The sequence below is a fragment of the Macrotis lagotis genome, chromosome 4 (genome assembly GCF_037893015.1).
Source record: "Macrotis lagotis isolate mMagLag1 chromosome 4, bilby.v1.9.chrom.fasta, whole genome shotgun sequence".
Lineage (NCBI taxonomy): Eukaryota > Metazoa > Chordata > Mammalia > Peramelemorphia > Peramelidae > Macrotis > Macrotis lagotis.
This window is the reverse complement of record NC_133661.1, coordinates 15,276,003-15,296,751: the sequence shown is the minus strand read 5'-3', so window position 1 is coordinate 15,296,751 and position 20,749 is coordinate 15,276,003. Positions and strand designations below refer to the sequence as shown.

Below are 20,749 nucleotides of genomic sequence, written 5' to 3'. Positions count from 1 at the left end.
TGACATGTCATTGATGAAAATGTATTCAGTCTTGGGTTTCTTTAAGAGCCATATGGTTTCCCTAGAATAAGGAAGTGAGAGTGACTCTGTATTTGCCCTGGTCAGACCACAGCTATGGTATTGTTTTCAGATCCAGTCCCGATGGTTTAGGAAGACATCCACAAGTAGAGAAGCTAGAGGATAGCACTTTCTTTGAAATCAGGCCGTATTAAGATGTTTTCCAGACACAGTTGTTAATTCTCCAGAAGAAGGCTAGGGGCAGAGAGACGTGATACCTGTTCAAATACTTCAGGACCCACCAAGTAAAAGAAGCTTTAGATCACCCTATTGGGTTCAGAGGATGGAACAATCCAACAAGAGGTAGAGCTAGGAAATGGATCCTTAGTTTAATTTCAAAAAAAACTAAGAATAAAGGGGGCGTCAATTGTAGGAGTGAGGAACAGGCTATGTCAAGCTCAAGGAATTCAAATATAGCATAAACCACGTGAGGGAGAGTAACACACAAAGTGTAGAAAAGTTGAAGACCTAAAGTTTGTATTTTATCCTAGAGCAATTGGCAGTGGTGTGGATGGAATGACTTTAGGTCATCCTGGCTTTCTAATTAACCCCTCATCTCCCTCTGGAGGAAGTCTCATCAGAATGCACTAGAGCTCAGTTAAATAGCTCCATGATGGATTCTGATAATTCTCCCAATTTTTTTGTTAGCTGCAGGTCATTTATCTTATCAATATAGGGAACTCTGAGTGAGGAAATAGTTCAGCAATAGTTTTAGAAAATTGCCTGGATCCTAAAAGATTAAGTGACTTACCCAAGATTAGACCTAGAGTTAAAAAAAAATGAACTTGACTAGATTAAAGAGATTAAACATGGTTTATGAAAAAAGTAACTAACATGGAGGGGTTATCAATATTTCTAAAGGCAAAAATTCTAATAATCACAGTTTATAAGTGAAGGGTCCCACAAATGCATGCTTTGTTGTAGAAAATTCCTTCAGGATTTCTGCATAGGTTTATAAAAAGATTTGTTTTTCACAAAGGCAAAGCAGAGCTCAGGTGATATTCCCAGGAGATCTTTCCAAGCACACAGTTGTCAATGATTTCTCCTTTGAGCTGAATTGTTTGCATGTCTAAATACTATCCATTTTGAATTCACTTATTTGTGTATCTATTATAATCCTTCACCCCATCTCTAAAGACCACAAGATCCTTAAAAACTATTTTAGTTATTACAGAAATTATTTTATTGGAGTAGAAAATTTTGGAAATAAATTACATTTAAATATCATGATGTAGGGGTGGCTAGGTGGCTCAGTAGATAGAGCACCAGCCCTGGAGTCAGGAGTACCTGAGTTCAAATCCAGCCTCAGACACTTAATAATTACCTAGCCATGTGGCCTTGGGCAAGCCACTTAACCCTATTGCCTTGCAAATAACCAAAAAAAAAAAAACCAGACCTAAATATCATGGTGTGTAGTGGGGGCGTACTTTTCTGTGCTGATATCTAACACAGGATTTTGAGTATAGGTGTTTAAAACATGCTTCTTTGTTTAAAAAAATGAATTGTTTAATTAGGTGGTTGGAGGTAACAATAATTATGACCTCCCTGTAGACCCTCACTTGGCATAGGTGTCTGTGCTAATCAAACCGCAAACCACTAGTGATGGAACATCTGGAAGTCTTAGCATAAATATTAGGATCCAAAAGAGGGTGAGATCAACTCTAAGAGAAATGGATAAAATAAAATATAGAATCTATTCCTGTTGAATATTTAATACCTTTTTCAATATAAAATGCTTATGTGAGATACATGTGGAAAGTCAAAGGGAATTTTAAGAAGGAAATAATTAAAGAAATGAAGAAACATGACTTATGATGAAAGGTTAATGGATGACTCGCCTTGGCAGTGACTGAAGGGTAAGATACCAAGTAGAAGGAGGAGAAAGAGGAGGGAATCTGGCCCAGAACGAAAAGATATAATTAGAATGAAATGAAATTAAGGAGGAACTTTGATGTGAACCATCAAGAGAAAGTCATGGTTATAGGAAATATCATGTTATAAAACAGAAAAGAAATTATAGCTCCATTAATAAGAATATTTTAATCATGGACATTAAATGCAAAGAAATGCGTTATGAATAACAATATTCTATCAGGAAAAAACTAATGAAGATGAATTAGTCTATTCAATACATTATTCATAGGTCCAGCTAAGAACTGATGTTCTTAGGCCATAAGAAAGTTTGAAAATTCCTTTGGAATTGAATCATTGGGTCTGATAGGATTTTTTAATTCTGTCATATTTTAATTTCTAATTTTGACCTCAGAGTCTTATTTTGGGGGCTCTATTGTCTCACAGTGAATGTAAATTGAACAGGTTTTGTTTTGGCCAGAAATTCTGATGTTTTTCTCCTCCCGGATTTTTTTTTTTGACTAGGTAAAAGAGACCATTCTTTGTCTCATTTCTTATTTAAGTGTTAAGGTCGAGGTTCATGTCTTACCTCTGACACATGGACTGTGATTTCTAAATCACTTAGCCTCCCAGAATCCTGGACAACTCCCTAAAACTCTAAAATTTCAGAGAAGATGTCAATATGCCTTGGTAATTGATTTCCTTTCTTGGAGCTCCTCATATCAATGAAATCAAAACTGATGTCAGAAAACATTACAGACAGGTTGATAATGATGATGCATAGTGAGCCTCGACCTTCCTAACTAGGAGGCTGACAGATCTCTGTCCACTATGGCCTGTGCCTTTTGGAAAGTTATATTTTCATCCCTTCTGGATCTATGTAGGACTCTGTTTCCTTATCTGAAAAAAATGGGGGGGGGGAAAAACCTCATACAGTTGTGATAACTAAATGAGATAATATATTTGAAGTACTTTGGAAACATTAAAATGTTCTACGCATTGTATGCATATGTTATGCATTAATATGCATTAACTGGCCAGCTAGTTGGTCTTACATGACTCACTTAAGACTAATTGCCTTGCATGCAGGTCCAACTCCAGTTGTTCAAATTCATACCTGGACCCAGATGACCCCAGAGGAGAAAGTGAGACTGGTGACTTAGCATAGCTCCTTCTCAGCTCAAATCTATTTCTCATACATGGGTTGGCATCACCTCCTTGATTTCATGATCTGCTTTAAGAACAAAGGAAAAACATCATCACTTCTCCTTAATCACTGATTGAACTTCCCATAGACAAACTAAGATCTGGAAAAGATTTTAGCTTAAAGAGAACAAGGTCTCCCATTGTATCCTGGACCATCTCCAATCGTTCTCATCTATATCTTGCCAACCAGACCCAGATGACTCCAGAGGAGAGAGGGAGCCCAGACTCATTAAATCCAAATCACTTGCGAGTCACCTCTTCTTTCTGATATCATGGTTTTCTTTGCGAACAGAGGACAAACAACAATTCTGATCCCAAAGATATTTGTAGTCTTCGGTCTCTATGTGGTCAAGAGAGTTCTCATCAACCGTCTCTCAGTGAGTCGAAAAGAGACTTGGTCTATTTTTAGCTCACCCTTATTTCAATCATTCTCAGGTCAATTTAAATTGTAGGGGCAGCTCGGTGTTACAGTGGATAGAGCACCAGCCCTGCAGTCAGGAGTACCTGAGTCCTTATCCGGCCTCAGACACCTAATAATTACCTAGCTGTGTGGTTTTGGGCAACCTACTTAACCCCATTGCCTTGCAAAAACCTTAAAACAAAGAAAAAAATTGTAGAATGATGAACAATCATCAAGACAGAGGAATTTAGAAAACAGAACTATCATTAAGATCTTATCTGAGTCTTCTTAAGGAAAATGAATGCCTTCATAATAAAGTTTGACAAATATATGTGGTTACATTTGAACACAGTGTTTATCGCAGCATATGTCAGTCAGCAGAGGATGAATAATTTGATGGGAACTTAAACGTAATCTAATCCAAAATTCTTATTTGACTGAGAGGGAGATTCTCATAGCAGGTAAGGACAGAGATGACTTGACTAAAGTCACATAGAATATTTAGAGTCCAAATTTGACCCTAGATTATCACACTCAAAATCCAGAACTTTGTCCTGAATTAATGATTAATCTCTTCCACTCATTCTATAAGTTTAAAAGCTAATTTAATAACAAATCCCAGTGTGAATGTAGATTTATGTGGTAATTATCATCACTATGATGCCAAAAAAAGATTAAAAAATACCTCTATATGTAAGATATTGAGAAACAACAGCAAAAGTCCGATCCAGTGATGTTAGAAAAATATGCTAGGAATCTGATTGTCTGTTATCCTTACCAGTTTCCTTGTGAGTCTACAGATGTTAGTTCCCAGGTTTATGGAGTACAAACCATAGTGAATCTGGGCAGCACTGATGCTCCTTAGCTTGAAATTTCAGAATCACTATAGTATGCATTTTGGTGATGTTTCTTTTTATCATATGGAATTTGAAATCATTTATCAAAAAAATCTCACTTTTTCATCAACACTGATTATTTAAGTATACAGATTTGAGCTAATGATTTTTGGGGGGGCCTAATCATTTTTGGTCACATTCAGCACTGACAAGCCATTGTTACCCATGCCTGTTTAGACTTGATAGTTTCTGATAATTCACTTGAAGATGAGACATGTTTAGTAACCTTGATATCTGACTATTAACTGAGTTTACTCATTGGAGGTGCTAACACTATCATGAGGGTGACTTTGAAAGAAGTTCTCATTATTAAGTCTTCTCCCAATGCTAGAAAGAAACATTTTAGTATTCTTTTTTAATGTAGTCAACTAATAAATTAAAAGCACTTATGATTGATTTTAAGGAAAGCCACTAGCTCACTGTGTAAAAAGGAAATATAGTTCATTATACTTGATATATCACTTAACCTTATGAAGGGGATCTCCCTAAACAAGAATAGCAGTCATTATTTGGATTATGAAATAATTGAAACAAAAAACTCACACTGGTAATTTCAGTTATCAATGGACCCAATTTCAAGTTACAGCATTGCTCATAATCTTAACACCAACATTCTACCATTAGTTCTGTAGTAGTAATAAGTAATATGAGAACATTACAGACACTCATTTCATAGTGAGCATCTCACATTGAACAGTGAGAAAGTATGTGCTAACGCTGAGAAAGCTACAACATAGGCACTGTAGCAAAAAATGAATAACAAAAGAATTGTGTTAAAAATTATCATTAGGTAAATATTTATATATATGCATATACCAAATGAATAATGTGAGTACTCCACTGATGTAGTCATGATCTTAAATTAAGAAAGGAAGATCGCAAGATTATTAGATGAACTCAATGGTACAAATTGTGAAGCATTATGGATAGCAACTGCCCAGGACAAGCAAACAGAGTGGGATAGGATCCTTCACAGCCATGAAAATGAGTCTACTTTTTCCACAAAAACTACTGAAGTTAAGATGTAACTGTAATGAGAGAATAAGGTCTGTTCTCTTCTGTGCTTTCTTCAAGGTTTAAGAATTAAATTCCAACCCAGGAAGAAGCAGGGCATGTTCTCCTTTCCTTTTTCTAGTGAAAAGACCATCATGGACAAGGGAAGCTGTGTCAGTGCGAATCAATGTTTTATTCTTACTGATTATCTCTTCTCTGTTATAATTCTCTTCTCTGTTATAAAGACAATCTTGCTTTTTATTTTTTAAAGGTAAAAATGCTATATTTGTATATGTATTTATATAAAAAGCATACTTTGATCTGTATGCAGAATCCATTCAATCTTTCCCAGAAGGTAAAAACATTTTTTTACCATAATTTCTTCAGAGTAGTCTTGGATCATTGATTGTTGAGGATAGCTAAATTCTTCCAATTTGATTACTGTACAGTATTGCTGTCACTATGTACAATGTTTTTCTGGTTCTGCTCATTTCATTTTGCATCAGTTGATGTAAGTCTTTATAGGTTTTTCTTTTTAAAAGGTTTTTCTTCTTTAGTATTTTAATATCCTCAGTTACATGTAAAAATAATTATTAAACTTTTAATTCTAATGTTCTCTCCTTTCCCACTTCACATTCCCACTGAATAGACTATCAATTTGATATTGGTTATATATGTGTATGATAGTCATGTTGTAAAAGAAAACATAGATCAAAAAGACTCAGGAAAAACAGAAAGTAAAAAGTTCAGTCTGTATTCAGACACTATCAGCTCTTTCTCTAGGGATGGGTGGCATTTTTCTTCATAAATCTTTCAGAGTTGTCTTGGATCATTGTATTGCTGAGAATAGCCAAGTTATTCACAACAGAATATCTTACAATATTGCTGTTATTTTTGTACAAGACATTGCACTTTCCATCAGTTCAGGTAGGACTTCTGAGAGCATCCTCCACATCGTTTCCCACACTTGAATAGTATCCCATCTCAATCACATACAACAGTTTCTTCAGTCATTCCCCAGCTGATGGTCAGCCCCATCTCCTTACCACCAGAAAAGAACTGCTATAAATATCTTTGGATATGTTAAGCCTTTTCCTTTTTTTAAATCTCTTTTGAGATATAAACCTAGTAGTGGCACTGGTAGGTCCAAGGGTATGGTTTTACAGTCCTATGGACATAATTCCGGTCTGCTCCACAGGATCAGTTGAATCAGTTCATAACTTTGCCAAGAGCACATTAATATCTCATTGCTCTCACAACCTCTCCAACATCTATCATTTTTACCTCTGTCCTATTAGACAATGTAATAGTTATGAGGTGATACATAAGATTTATCCTAACCAAATTTCTCCAGTCAGAGCACAGTTTCACACGATTATTGATAACTTTGATTTCCTCTTCCGAACATTGTTCTTGTTCTTTAATCATCAAATAGGGAATGACTATTTTATTGAAAAATTTGACTCAGTTCTCTATGTTTTAGAAACTACTCCTCTATAAGAGAAACTTGTTACAATTATTTTGAAGTTACTATTACTATTTATCTCCATTTATTCTTTTCTCTGTCCTTTCACCATGTCTCTCTTCAAAAGTGTTTTGCTTCTGATTACCCCTTCCCCCAATATGCCCTCCTTTCTATCACCTCTTTTCTTATCTCCTTCCTTGGTTACTTTCATGTAGGGTAAGGTAGATTTTCAATACCCAATTGAATGTGCATCATTTTCTGTCTTTGAGCCAACTCTTATAAGAGTAAGGTTCACTCACTTCCCTTTATCTACCCCCCCTCTTCCCCTCCACTATAAAAGCTTTTTCTTATCTCTTTTAAATAAGATAATTTACCCCATTCTAATTCTACCTTTTCCTTTCTCCCAGTCCATTCCTCTCTCATCCCTTAATTTTATGTTTTTAGAGATCATCCCTTCATATTCAACTCACACCTGTGACCTTTGTGTGTACACACACACACACACACACACATATATATCTCATTACTCTCACAACTCCTCCAACATCTATCATTTTCTTCCTCTGTCCTATTAGTCAATCTAATAGTTATGAGGTAACACATAAGATTTATCCCAACCCAAATTTGTATATATATACCCAAATATGTGTATATATATATATATATATATATATATATATATATATGTATGTATCTAAGTGAGTTAATAACGAGAAAGTTTTTAATGAGTTACCAGTATCATCTTCCCATTTTAGGAATATAAACAGTTTAACCTTATTAAGTTCCTTATGATTTCCCTTTCCTGTTTATCTTTTTTATCCTTACTTGAGTCTTATATTTGAAAGTCAAATTTTCTGTTCAGCTCTGGTCTTTTTATCAAGAAAGGCCCCTATTTCATTGAATATCAATCTTTTTTTTCCCCTGAAAGAACATGCTCATTTTTCCTGAGCAGTTGATTCTTGATTGTAATCCAATTTTTTTTACTTCCAGAATATCATATCCTAAACCCTGTAATCCTTCAATGTAGAAATTAATAAATCTTGTGTTATCATGGTCATTGCTCCATGACATTTTAATTTTTTTTGGTGGTGACTGAGAGTTCCAGACTATTTGCAATATTTTCTTCTTAACCTGGTTAGCTGGTTGCTCTAGAATTTGACTATAATATTCCTGAGAGGTTTCATTTTGGGCTCTCTTTCAGGAAGAAATCTAAATGTATTCTTACGATTTCTGTTTTGCCCTCTGTTTCTGGGATACTAAAGCAGTTTTCCTTGACAATATCCTGAAACCTGAAGTGTCAGTTATTTTTTGTATCATAGCTTTTGGGAAGTCCAATATTTTTTAAAACTATCTTTTCTGTATTGATTTTTCATGTCAGTTGTTTTTCCTGTGAGATTTCACATTATTTTCTATTTTTTTTCATTCTATTGGTTTTGTTTGATTTTTGATTTCTTAAAAAGTCATTAATTTCTATTTGCACAGTTCTAATTTTGATGGCATTATTTTCTTCAGTGATCTTATTTACCTTATTTCCCATTTGGCCAATTATGAATTTTAAGGCATTCTTCTCCTCATTGACTAGTTGTACCTCTTTTACCATTTGGCCTTCTCTGTTTTTTTAAGATACAATTTTCTTCCTCAGTATTTATTTGTGTATCTTTTACCAATCTGTAGACCCATTTTTCATGATTTTCTTGCATTACTCTCATTTTTCCTCCCCAGTTTTTCCTCTGTCTCTCTCACTTCACTTTAAAAATCCTGTTGAGCTGGGTGCAGCTAGGTGACACAGTGGATAGAACACTGGCCCTGGAGTCAGGAGTTACCTGAGTTCAAATTTGACCTCAGACACTTAATAATTACCTAGCTGTGTGGCCTTGGGAAAGTCACTTAACCCCATTGCCTTGCAAAAACCTAAAAAAAATCGTCTTGAGCTCATTCCTTAACTGAAGGCCAATTCTTAATTTTCTTGGAAGCTTTGGATGTAGGGGATTTGACTTTGTTATATTCTTCTGAGAGTGTTTTTTTGATCATCTTTACCACCATGGTAATATTCTATGGTCAGAATTTCTTTTTTCTCTGCTCATTTTCTCAATCTATTATTTGATTTTTAACTCTGTAAAGTAGGACTCTTTTCCAGGGTAGAGGGCACAATGTCCCAAACTTCAAGGGTTTTGTCCAGCTTCTTTCAGAGATACTTAAAGAGAACTGCAAGTTTTTAGTTCTTCCAAGATGGTAAAATCTAAGGAACGATGTTTACCACTCTCCTGTCCTGTGTTTTATTCTGGAGGGACTTTACAAGGACTGATGATAAGTGAAGTGAGCAGAACCAGAAGAATGCTGTGCACAGTACCAACAACATTTTATTTTTTTCCAATTACATATATAGTTTTTAACAATCATTTTTGTAAGATATTGAGTCCCAAATTTTTCTCCCTTTCTTCCTTCCCTCTCTTCTTCCTCAACACAGCAAGCAGTTGATATAGGTTGCATATATACAGTCATGTTAAACATATTTTCACATTATTGATGTTGTGAAAGAATCAGAGTGAAAGAGAAAAACCTCAAGAAAGAAAAAATATCTAAAAAGAATATTTTTCAATCTGTATTCACACTCCATAGTTCTCCGAATGTGGTTAGCATTTTCCTTCTTGAGTCTTTTGGAACTGACTGACATGGTATTGCTGAGAAGAGTTAAGTCTATCATAGTTGACCATCACACAATATTACCCTTACTCTGTACAGTGCTGTTGCTGGTTCTGCTCACTTCACTCAGAGGCAGTTAATGTAAATCCTTTCAGGTTTTTCTGAAATCCTTCTCATCATCATTTCTTATTGAACAGTGGTTTTTCACTGCATTCATATACCACATCTTGTTCAGCCATTTCCTAATTGATGGGCATTCTCTCAATTTCCACCAATTACGATTTTTAAGGAGGTATGTTATTTTTCTAAACTGTTGAGTCTTTTTTCATGGTTCTCTTACATAACTCTTATTTGTTTTCTGAATTTTCCTTCTTCCTCTTTTATTTGTTTTTAATGATCCTTTTTTTGCACTCTTTGGAGAATTTTTTGGACCTGACTACAATTCCTATTTCTCTTTTGAGCATTCAACTGTACTGTGCTATACTCCCCTTTTATCTGAGTAATCTGGATCTTTCTTCCAGTTCTTCTAGGTTATCTTGGTCTGAAAATTTGTTTTATCCTATCTTTTGTTGTTTCCATTGTTCCAGAATTTGTTTTGAGGGAGGAGCTAAAGTTATTTTGAGGGAAATTGGGGAAAACTCAGGTAACTTCCTCACTGTTTTTCACCAGCTTGACTCTGCCCTCCAAAAAAAATATATTTTAAAGAACTTAGTTTCTCTATAAATATCTCTTTTCATTCCAAATTCAACTCTCAGTACAAGGCTGGTCTGAATCATGTCCAGGCTATAGCAGATGGGTTATAATTTGCATTATTGTAGGAATCATTCAAAGAGATGAGACTATAGATCAATTAACATCTGATTATTTGTTCTTCTTGTTGTTTTCAAATTACTCCAGTGAACACAGCTACAGATGATGTTAAAACATAAGAAGAAAAGAGAAGGGGGCCAGAGAAGTCTAAAAACCAAGTGTTCAGGTCCTCTCAGAGGGAATGACTTTTTTTTCAAATTTATAATCCCTTACAGATATTGCCACAGAATCCACAGAATTATCAAACAAATAATACCTGGCAGATGTGCCACATTCTCATTTTTTCCTATGTGTCAGAGAGAAGGGGTTCTGAGACTTCAATTTATCATTGCTGAGAAAGGACATGACTTTTACTTTCAATTTCAGGAGCATTTATCCTTGCCTTAATCTTATATCTAAACATTATTGTTTAGTCCCATGTTCTCAGGGATGTCTGGTTGCTGTAAATATATCTTCAAAAGATAAAGCTCAACAATGAATACTAAAAATTTCCCATTTAAAAAAATAAATTCTTTTGTCATAATTTGTTCTACCTCATACCTAATATGAAATCAGCATCCTTGGATAAATATAGAATAATATAAATTGCTATTCCTCTTAGGTGTATAGGTGAATGCTTGAAGTACATGAAGTTTTATCTTTAGTATGGGGTACATTATATCTAAGGAAAAGGGAGACAAGTGTCTCTTTAAGATTCAGACAAGCGGAAATAGTGTTTCCCCATTGAGAAATATAACTTCTCTTTGAAACAACAACCCTCTAAGTTGTGAGAGGCAAATGGAATTCATTTCTAACCTGAACCCTGACAATTCTAATTCCAACTAACTTAATATAGAGACGTATCTGTCACTGAAGAAGCAAGGAATGACAAAGGAAAGGGCATCCCCAAGCTAGGCAGTTTCTCCTTGAAATTCCCTCAAGTAGCCTGGGTTTCAATGTGTCTTCAAGGGCCCTCCTATTTACTGAATACCATGGCAGGCTTCAGAAATATAGAAATACTTAATGAAAAGGTATGCCATGAGTTGAATGAGTTAGAGCTCGGATTTGATTCCAAATCAGACTGGGTATCAGAAGATAGGAATCCCAAATGGTTAATATTAAATTCAAAAATCCCTTTGTCAATTTAGGCAAAAACAAGCAGAAAAGTAAAGAAGTTTTCACAGAGCTGATGTTCTATAGAATTCTAACATGGAAATGTGTTTCCCTTGCATTTTTTTAGTTTCCTTTCAGGAAAGCACTTAGTAATTGCTTACTGTTGTTGAAAATACTCCTAAGACTTTGAGATGTAATAAGATCTATAAAAGTATTGTCAATTTGACTTTGGGGGGTACCAAGACAGCAACAATAATGAATGATCCCTACCCTTGAAGAAATTATATTTGAATGGAAGGAGGGGAGGACGGAAGGAAGGGTGGGTGGAAGGGAGAGGGGAAGGGAGGAAGGAAGGAAGAATTTCAGGAGAAAGAAAGGGAGGGGAAAAAAAGGAAGAATTAAATGTTTACCGTGTGCAAACCACCATGTCAATCACAAAGAATACAAATAGAAAAATAAGACAGTACTGGATCTCAAGGAACTTCTATTCTATAGCAGAGAATACATACACATAGAGGATTTTGCCTAGTGTTGATGGGAAGGTCAATGGTCCTAAGGCTAGAGCAGTAGGCAGATGGTACAGCATGCCAAGTATCATTTTCATTAATCAGTTTCCACTTGATTCGATAGTGCTGAGGATTTTGGTACTGAGAACTTTATCTGGAGGGATCTTTAGTACTTGGAGGCTACTAAAAGTGTACAGGTTATCATAGAACTCAACTCCATGCTGCAGTTGGTGCTGGGATCCTGGGCTCCTCCCTGAAGGGGTTGCTATCCTGAGTGATGACCATGATTATGTGTTAGAAGTACAATCTGATCAGAGGTCCTGCTGTCCCTCTAGACTTCCAAATTTGCCTATTGGTCTCAGTAGTAACAGTTGCACTTTTGGTTTCAAAGGAAATCCCTAATTTTATTTACTCTTCTTAAATATTCAGATATCTTCAGGAAATCTAAAAACAGTCATATTCAATGCAAAAAAAATGATTTTTTTCTTTTTAAAATATTTTCTCTTTAATGGATTTATTTTTCATCAATTATACTAGTTTAAAATCTTTGTAGTTATCAAATCCAAGAAAACTTTGAGTGCCTTGGATATTCCTTTAGCTATTTTGATGCTTTCACTGTAGTGTTTGATTGACAGTTCCAGGCACCCTCCATTGCTTAACAAAGGGAACCCTTGCAGTTCAATTACTACCTCTTTTCTGTGGATCAGCTGAGATAATGACCTTTGCAGTTTTGTAAGACTCTGGATTCTTCTTTCTTTTTTTGTTTTTATTTTAATGAAGAATTGTGGAATGGAAGAGGGAGTAGACTTGTCCTTCTAGGCCCCAGAGGGCAGAACTAGGAACTTTGGGTGGAAATTACTCAGAGTAAATTTCAGCCCAAAGACTGGACAATCTGTCCTAAGAGTTAAAACTAAACCCCCAAAAAAGGGACATTCCAAGGAAGTTGTGGACTTGCAGCCCTTCTGTGGTGGTCTTTAAACAGAATTTGGTTACTTGCCAGATTCTAGGCTGTGAGGGCTGAAAGTTATTTGGCTTCCACAGAAGGTAAGAGAATATTGTTAGTTTAAATATATATATATATATTGCAAAATCTGAGTTCTGTCTATAGTGGTTGTGCCTATGTGCAGGTATGTGAGAGAAAACCAAAAAAGGGAGACAAAGGAATTGACCTCAACCAATCACCGGGCTGGGAGAGGTCTCCCAACTTCATCAGATCTCAGATTAAATCAGGTCTGCTCCCACTTGTCCTTGGTTAACCTAAGGTCCCTGACCTCTTCAATTGTCCTTGCTCAGTGAGGTCCATGCATATTAGTAAACCCTTCCCCTGTGATAATTGAGGCTCAACTCTATGCTGCACTTGGTGCTGGTAGTGCCAGGGATCCTGGGGTCCTCCCTAAAGGGGTCTATCCTGAGTGATGGCCATGATTAGATGTTAGAATAATCATATCAATTAGATTGTAAACCTGATGGTTCAGACCCATGGCTGGCTCAGAGAAGAGGAGAAAGCCTTTCAAACTGTATATGAAATTGAACATAGTCACAATTTGGGGCTTTTTCCTGCTTTTTTCCCTCCAGACTAAGTTTTTATAATTGTGAGGCATTAGCTGTGGGGGGGGGGGCAGTGGGAGTGGGGATCAAGAAAAGTTTAATATTGTAGTTGGCCCAAAGTGAACTTTGAAAGAATCTAGGGATTATAAGGGGCAGAAGTAAAGGAGTACATTATAGGGCATTCGGGATATAAATATAGGAAATGTAATTTTGCGAGTTAAAAACAATGAATATGTTCAGCTGGAAATGAATCTAGGTTATAAGACTGGAAAAGGAGGTCAACCTAGATGGTGAAGAATTTTAAAGGCCAAAGAGAATAATTTCATTTTATTCTAAAGGCAATGGTGATATAGTGTATGGAGTGCCGGACGTAGAGTCAGGAAGTCTCATCTTTGATGGGTTCATATCTAGTGCCAGAAATTAAATGGTTGTATGACCTTGGACAAGTCACTTTACCCTGTTGTCCTCAATTTACTCATCGAAAAAATGAACAGAAGAAATAATTGATAAACCCCTCCTGCATATTAGCCAAAAAAAATCCCAAAATGAGTCATAAAAAGCTGGCCACGACTGAAAAATGTCTAACAATCCAATAGCAAAATAGGAAACCACTGGGGTTTAGAGAGAGTAGTGATATGATCTAAATAGTGCTTTAGGTATGGTGAAGGATGATTTAAAGAAAGTAGGACATCGAGTCAGGGCCATCTCTGTAACTTGAATGTGAGTGATAGTCCAGTGAGTAGAGACAAGTGAATATAGGATCATAAATCCAAAACTGAAAGGGTACTTGGAGGCCAAGGGGGACATGCAAACGATGCTACAAAGGCAGAATAGTCAGCACTTGGCAACTGAAGTGATATGGAGGAATGTGGGAGAGTGAGGGGTCAACAATGGCCAAGGTTGTGAATCTAGAGAACTGGAAGGATGGAGGTGTTTTCTGATTAAAAAAAGAAATTGGAAAGATGACAGTTTTGGTGAAAGATGATTTGTTTTGGTCATGCTGAACTGGAGATATGTCTAAGGTATTGAAATTAAAATACTTAATTTGCAGCTGGTAGAGCATGATAGATGCTCAGGAGAGGAAATTAAGGATAGAATACAGATCTGGAAGTCATATGAATAGAGAGATAGCAATTGAATGGTAGAATAGTGAGTAAATTGGAACTGCATTTAAGAAGACCTCAGTTTCCTCTACTTTATAATGGCAATAATAAAGACATCTATCTCGCAGGTTTATTATGAAGATGAAATGAGATAATATTTGCAAAATCCTTAGCGTTGTGCCTGGCAGACAAGCTATGGAAGTTTTGACTTTTAGTAATTTATTATTATTGTCGTTGCTGTTGTAATTATTATTATTCTCGTGAGAGTTCATGAGAGTCAGGTCAGAGCCTTGGGGGACACCCATGTGTTGCAGCTTGCTTCACCTTGGGGCCCTATCAGCCACGACCTCTCTTCAGGACGGGAGCTGAGAATAAGGAGTCAAGCCACACTGCCTTATGCCTCCAGCTCAAATTTATTACTGCTTAGCTTCTACATATATACTGTTAGGTCTTCCGGGTGGAACAAAGCAAAGTGAGGGAGTGGGGGATGTGACAAGCGGGTCTACATGCAGCACTTGCATTACAGGATAAGGGGGTATGTTAGAGGGGAGCTAAAACACAACTGTGTCCTGTGCCCTTGGGCCGTGGGGAGGAAAGACCAGCTCCCAAGGACTCCGGCACACCTTAACGCTCAGGGCAGCATAGCAGCTGCTGCCAGGTGGCGGTCCGTTAGAATAGCCTGTGTTCCCACACCCATGTATAAATGTGTCTGAGACACACTGATATCTTCTGATAAATCAGTAAAAGAATTCAAGAAAAGTTTTCTTTTTTTCTTTTTAAAATGTTTTTATTTGTTTAAGGATGTGGGGTTAGTGACTTACCCAAGATCAGAGAGCTAGGCAATTATTAAGTATCTGAGACTGGATTTGAACTTGGTTCCTCCTGACTCCAGGACCAGTGCTCTATCCACTGGCTACCTAGTGGCCCCCTCAAGAAAGATTTTCAAACAGTGAGGATAATTCTAGAATGCTTAGTAAATAAAGGTAATTAACAACGTCAAATTCTAAGAAGTTAAGAAAGATCAGGAAAATGACAAATGGAGGAAATGTGGAAAAATTAAAACGCTGTTAAATTATATACTGATTCAACCTTTCTGGAGATCAATTGAAACTTTGCTCATAGGGCTATAAAAACTATGCATACCCTTTGACCAAGCAATACCACGACTAGATCTATATTCCAAAGAGATCAAAAACAAACAAATAAAAAAAGGAAAAGAACTTAGGTGTACAAAAATATTTATAGCAGCTCTTTTAGTTGTGGCAAAGAATTAGAATTTGAGGGAATGTCTATCAGTTGAGGAATGGCTAAACAAATTATTGAATATGATTGTGATGGAATACTATTGGGCATTAAGAAATGATGAGCAGGATACTCTCAGAAAAAGCATGGAAAGACTTACCTGAACTGATGCAAGGTGAAATGAATAGAATCAGGAGAACACTCTTTATATTAACAGCAATATTATATGATGACATACAATTAATAGCAACCATTCCCAACAATACCAAGGTCTAAAAAAATTCTGTTAGACTTAAGATGATAGGTACTGTCCACATCCAGAGAAAGAATTGGTAGAACCTGATTGCTGATACATTTTCTTTCATTTTTTTTCCTGGGACTTTCTAAGTCTGTGCTTTCTATCATAGAATGACATAATTTAGAAATTTGTTTTGCATGACTATACATGTATAGTCTATTTTAAATTGCTAGTCTTCCCAGTGAGTTTAGGGGGAGAGAGAGAGACTTTGCAACTTAAAATTTGATAAAATAATATTAAAATTGTTTTAACATATAGCTGAGAAAAATAAAATATTAAATAAATTTGTAAAACATGATATGATTTAAATGATGAAAACTGAGAAAAGAACTGCAGATTCTGACAATTACAAGATCTCTGGCAACTGTGGAAAAAGAAGTTTCCATTTAATGATGGGTCAGAAGAGACTGTCTAGGAGCTAGAAAAGTGAATGAGTGGAAAGGAAATGGCACCAAGGTTTAAGGGGAGCTTTTTTCTAAGAGTCTGAGAAAAGAAGGTACGTAGGAAAAAAGCAACTTGATATGTTGGTTTCCGCCAAGTGAAGGTGTTTTAAGATTCGGAGAGATTCAGGTGTGTTTGCAGGCCGCGTAGGAAGGGTCCAGTCAATAGAAATAATAAATAGGACTTAGATAGTTGTACAGGCAGCTGGGTAGCGGAGTGGATAGAGCACCCGTCATGGAGTCACAAAGACTCGTCTTCCTAAGTTCAAATTCAGGCTCAGAAACTTATTAGCTGTGTGCCCCGCCATGTTACTTACCCTCATTTGCCTCAGTCTACTCATCTGTAAGATCTGGAGATGTAGCTTTGCCACTCTGGTATCTGCCAAAGAAAATCCGAAATGGGGTCACAAAGAGTCAGACATGACTGACAAGAGTGAGCAACAATATAGCTTCAAGATCTGCAAAGATATAGCTAGATAGATGTATATTATATAGATATTATATGTATATATATATGCAAAATGTGATTTTCGTAAACACTATTTGACATAGATGAAAAAGGCAGCATTCCTTCATGTCTGACTTAAAGTCAGAAAAACCAGAGTTCAAATCTAAGCTATGTGATCCTGGGCCAGGCTATTAACTGCTCTATTCCTCAGTTTCTTAAACTGTAAAAGTAGGAGAATAATAGCACCTCCCACTCAGGCTTGCCTTGAGAATGGAAATGAGTAATATCTATTAAAAAAACCTTTGCCAATCTTAGAGAACTATACAAGTGTAAGTTACAGAGGAGGAAACTGAGTCTCAAAAAAGTTAAATGACTTGCCCAGTGTCCCATAGCCACTGCTGATCTGAGAGAAGATTCTACTTCAGGTGTACTTGACTCTTAAGTTCAGGCCGAAAGAGAGGTTGAAAATTAGGGAAAACAGTGGAATAACTGGAAGAGGCAAAGGAGAAGGGGGTAGAATTGAGGAGACAAGAGCTAATGGTCTCGGCAGAGAGAAGGGCTAGCTCTTAGTAGAGACTAGTAAAAAGCAGTCTATAATAAGAAATGGTAACAAGGGACAATGAGATGCAGAGAAGTGAAGAAATAAGGCTTCTAAGCAAAGGGCTTGAATTTGTTCAGTTTTATATAACTGAAGGTGTCTGCCAAAAAAAGTCTTGAAGAGTTGCTCTAGGGTAGATGAGACAAAATGAGGAACACTGAGAGTATCATCCCCCAAATGGATTTCTAGTTCTTTAAGATGAGGTGATAGATGCTTCTAGCACCTCTCAGCAGCATATGATCAGAAACAGACATGGATGGATAATATAAAAGGTGCATTTCAGGTAGTTCAGGTAGGCATAAAATGTAGGAGATGGATGGTGCCTGAGGAGTGCTCCACCTATGGTTTGATGATGAAGATCTTGTAGAGTTCTGACATAATATACAGAAAAACACTTGGCAGATATTAAAGGGCTCGGAAATGTGATCTTGTTATTATGTTTGTTGAGAAATGAGAAATTCAGGCTGGGCAGGGGAAGGAAGGATCCCTTAAAATGCCAAGTACAGTTTTGGTATATTCAAGAAAATAATGTGAGCAACTATTATTGGCGGGGTTGAATTATACAGAGACTTACAATGAATTTCTTGATTTTTGACTCAGTAGTATTCTTTAGTTTTTAATTGCGAATTCATCCACTTGGGAAAGAGGAATATTTTTGTTGGCCTTGAGGCTGCTAATCTCACTCTCCCTTCCTCCAAAATTGTCACTTTCCATCTCAAGGAAGCCTGGATTGTATCAGCTCCTTGCTTACACTCCTTACAAAACTAGAACTGACAGAGACCAATCTCACTTGTTTTGCACTGGATTTCCACATTCAGTTTTCTAAACTCAAAGCATTATAAAATTTAGATTGCTTGTGATGTTGTTCTGACCTTGAAGAAACATCATTTCTGACTTGTCACACATTCCAATCAAAATAAACAATGTATACAAGAGCATTTGACTTCTGTCATCATTTCTGTGAAACTTGGGAAGTTGGGAAATAACCAAAATAACAATAAGAGGACAAATATGTCAAGTCTAAAGTGTTCATTATTATTAACATTAATTATATTTCATATTGCCAAATGAGATTTTAACATAGTTGTCAAAAGAGCAGGAAAAACATGAAAGGACAAATTGTTAAGGACAAGTGATTTGTTTGCTTTGTTTGAAAACATGCCAAATGAGAAATGGAATATAGTTGGTTTTGAAAGGAATAGCAATGGCAAGTAAACTTTTTGAAGAGTCTATTTTAGGGGCAGCTAGGTGGTGCAGTGGATAGAGCATCAGCCCTGGAGTCAGGAGGACCGGAGTTCAAATCCAGCCTCAGATACTTAACAATTACCTAGCTGTGTGGTCTTGGGCAAGCCACTTAACCCCATTTGCCTTGCAAAATCCTAAAAAATATCTATTTTACCTGAAAATTATTGCTATATATTTGCGCCTAATATTTGATTGGCAAAAGTTTAATTCTTTATGAGAAAAAGCAGCATTATATGTAATAAATCATTTCATTCACTACACATTAAATATGGATGTTCCAAGCAAGGTTGTAATTCAGTCAGCCAGTAATCATTTCATAAGTTATTATTGTATGCCAATCACAGAAGCAACTAGGAGGTGCATGAAATAGAATGATGGATATGGAGACAGGAAGACACATATTCCTGAATTCAAATCTGACCTCAGATGCTGACTCCCCAGGGAACCCGTACACCTCAGTTTCCTCATCTGTGAAATGAGCCATAGAAGGAAATAACAAGCCACTCCTGTATCTCTGCAAGGAAAATGCCAAATGGGATCACAAGGAGTGGGACACTGCTGAAATAATAAAAAAAAAACCACCAATAACGTTCCAATTCCTGTCTTACCCACTAGTGGAAAAGAAAGGGAAAAATAAGAGGGGGACAGGAGCATCTCCAGGTGCTCACATTGTAAGTGAGAGCTACAATTTGCAAATACACCGATATGTGTACATAATGTAGCCGGTGTCAATGGTGTGTGATTTCAGAGGGATCGTGTATAATGTAGTTGTGTAAGTAGAATCCGATTTCAGAAGGATAGCAGAGGTTGGAGGATAAAGGGAAATAAAGTAGGAAAGGTCTCCTGAAGAAGATAGCCATTGAACAGAATCTTAAAGAAAGCCAAGGAAGCCGAGAGGCTAGAATGATTGGCGACACATCTAGCACAAAGCATAGAGAGCCCACTATTCACTCACTTAACAAGAATTCATTTTTATTTGAAATTTTTCATTAACAAGAACTATTTCTCTCTAGTCTGTTCTTCCCCCTCCCAAAACTGGAAAAAAAGGAGAGAGGAAGGAAGGAAGGGGAGGAGGGAGGGAGAGAGAGAAATGAAGAGAGGGAAAGTAAGAAAGAAGGAAGGAAAGAAAGATCAAGAAAAAGGAAGGAAGGAAGGGAAAACAGAAGGAAGGAAGGAAAAGGAAAAACGGAAAATTTTAAAGTTAATTTTAAAGTATATAACAATATCACATTTAATAGCTCTTTAAGCTCTGCCATCATTGAATCATAGGTGGAGGGCTCCTCAGGAACCATCTATTACATCTTATATCTATCTGAACAAATGCACCTTTTATATTATCCATCCTTTTCTGCTTCTGATCCCAGTTTGCTGAGAGGTGCTAGAAGCATCCTAGAGAATTAGAAATCCATTTGGGGAAATAATACTCTCAGTGTTCCCTAATCCTCTCTCATCAGCCCCAGATTATATGAATTATATTTGAAGCATATTCTTAAACCTAATTTTAACAAAAATTCCCACACACATTTCTCAAAATTATTTTATATTCCTGAGTTTGAAAAATTTCATAGTAGAGTAGAATATCTCAGGAAATAATGAGTTTTCCATCATAGAGATACATTGACATACATTAACAATGTCTGCTTGTCAGGGACATCATACAAAAATATTGCCTTCATGTTTGGGTTGGACTGAATGACTTTGGAAAACACCTTCCAACCCTTTGATTCTGTTTTAGATCTATACAATTTGAGATTTATACAATTACAGGATAAATGTCATAATTTTTAAAGCATGTGTTCCTTTCAAAGGAACAACAGAAATAAGTGTTTCATTTAGTAAGTTCTTCATTTGACTGAATAGTCATTGAAATGAAAGTAATTTATATAGTTTCCCAGGGTCTAGTTATTT

General features: G+C 36.3%; 1 protein-coding gene across 3 annotated transcripts in view; it reads left to right on the top strand.

Annotated features, from left to right (window-relative positions):
- The window catches only part of PCDH15 (protocadherin related 15), a 2,110,989-nt gene that overhangs the window by 1,794,391 nt on the left and 295,849 nt on the right, over nt 1–20,749 (top strand). The gene's annotated exons all lie outside the window — the stretch shown is intronic.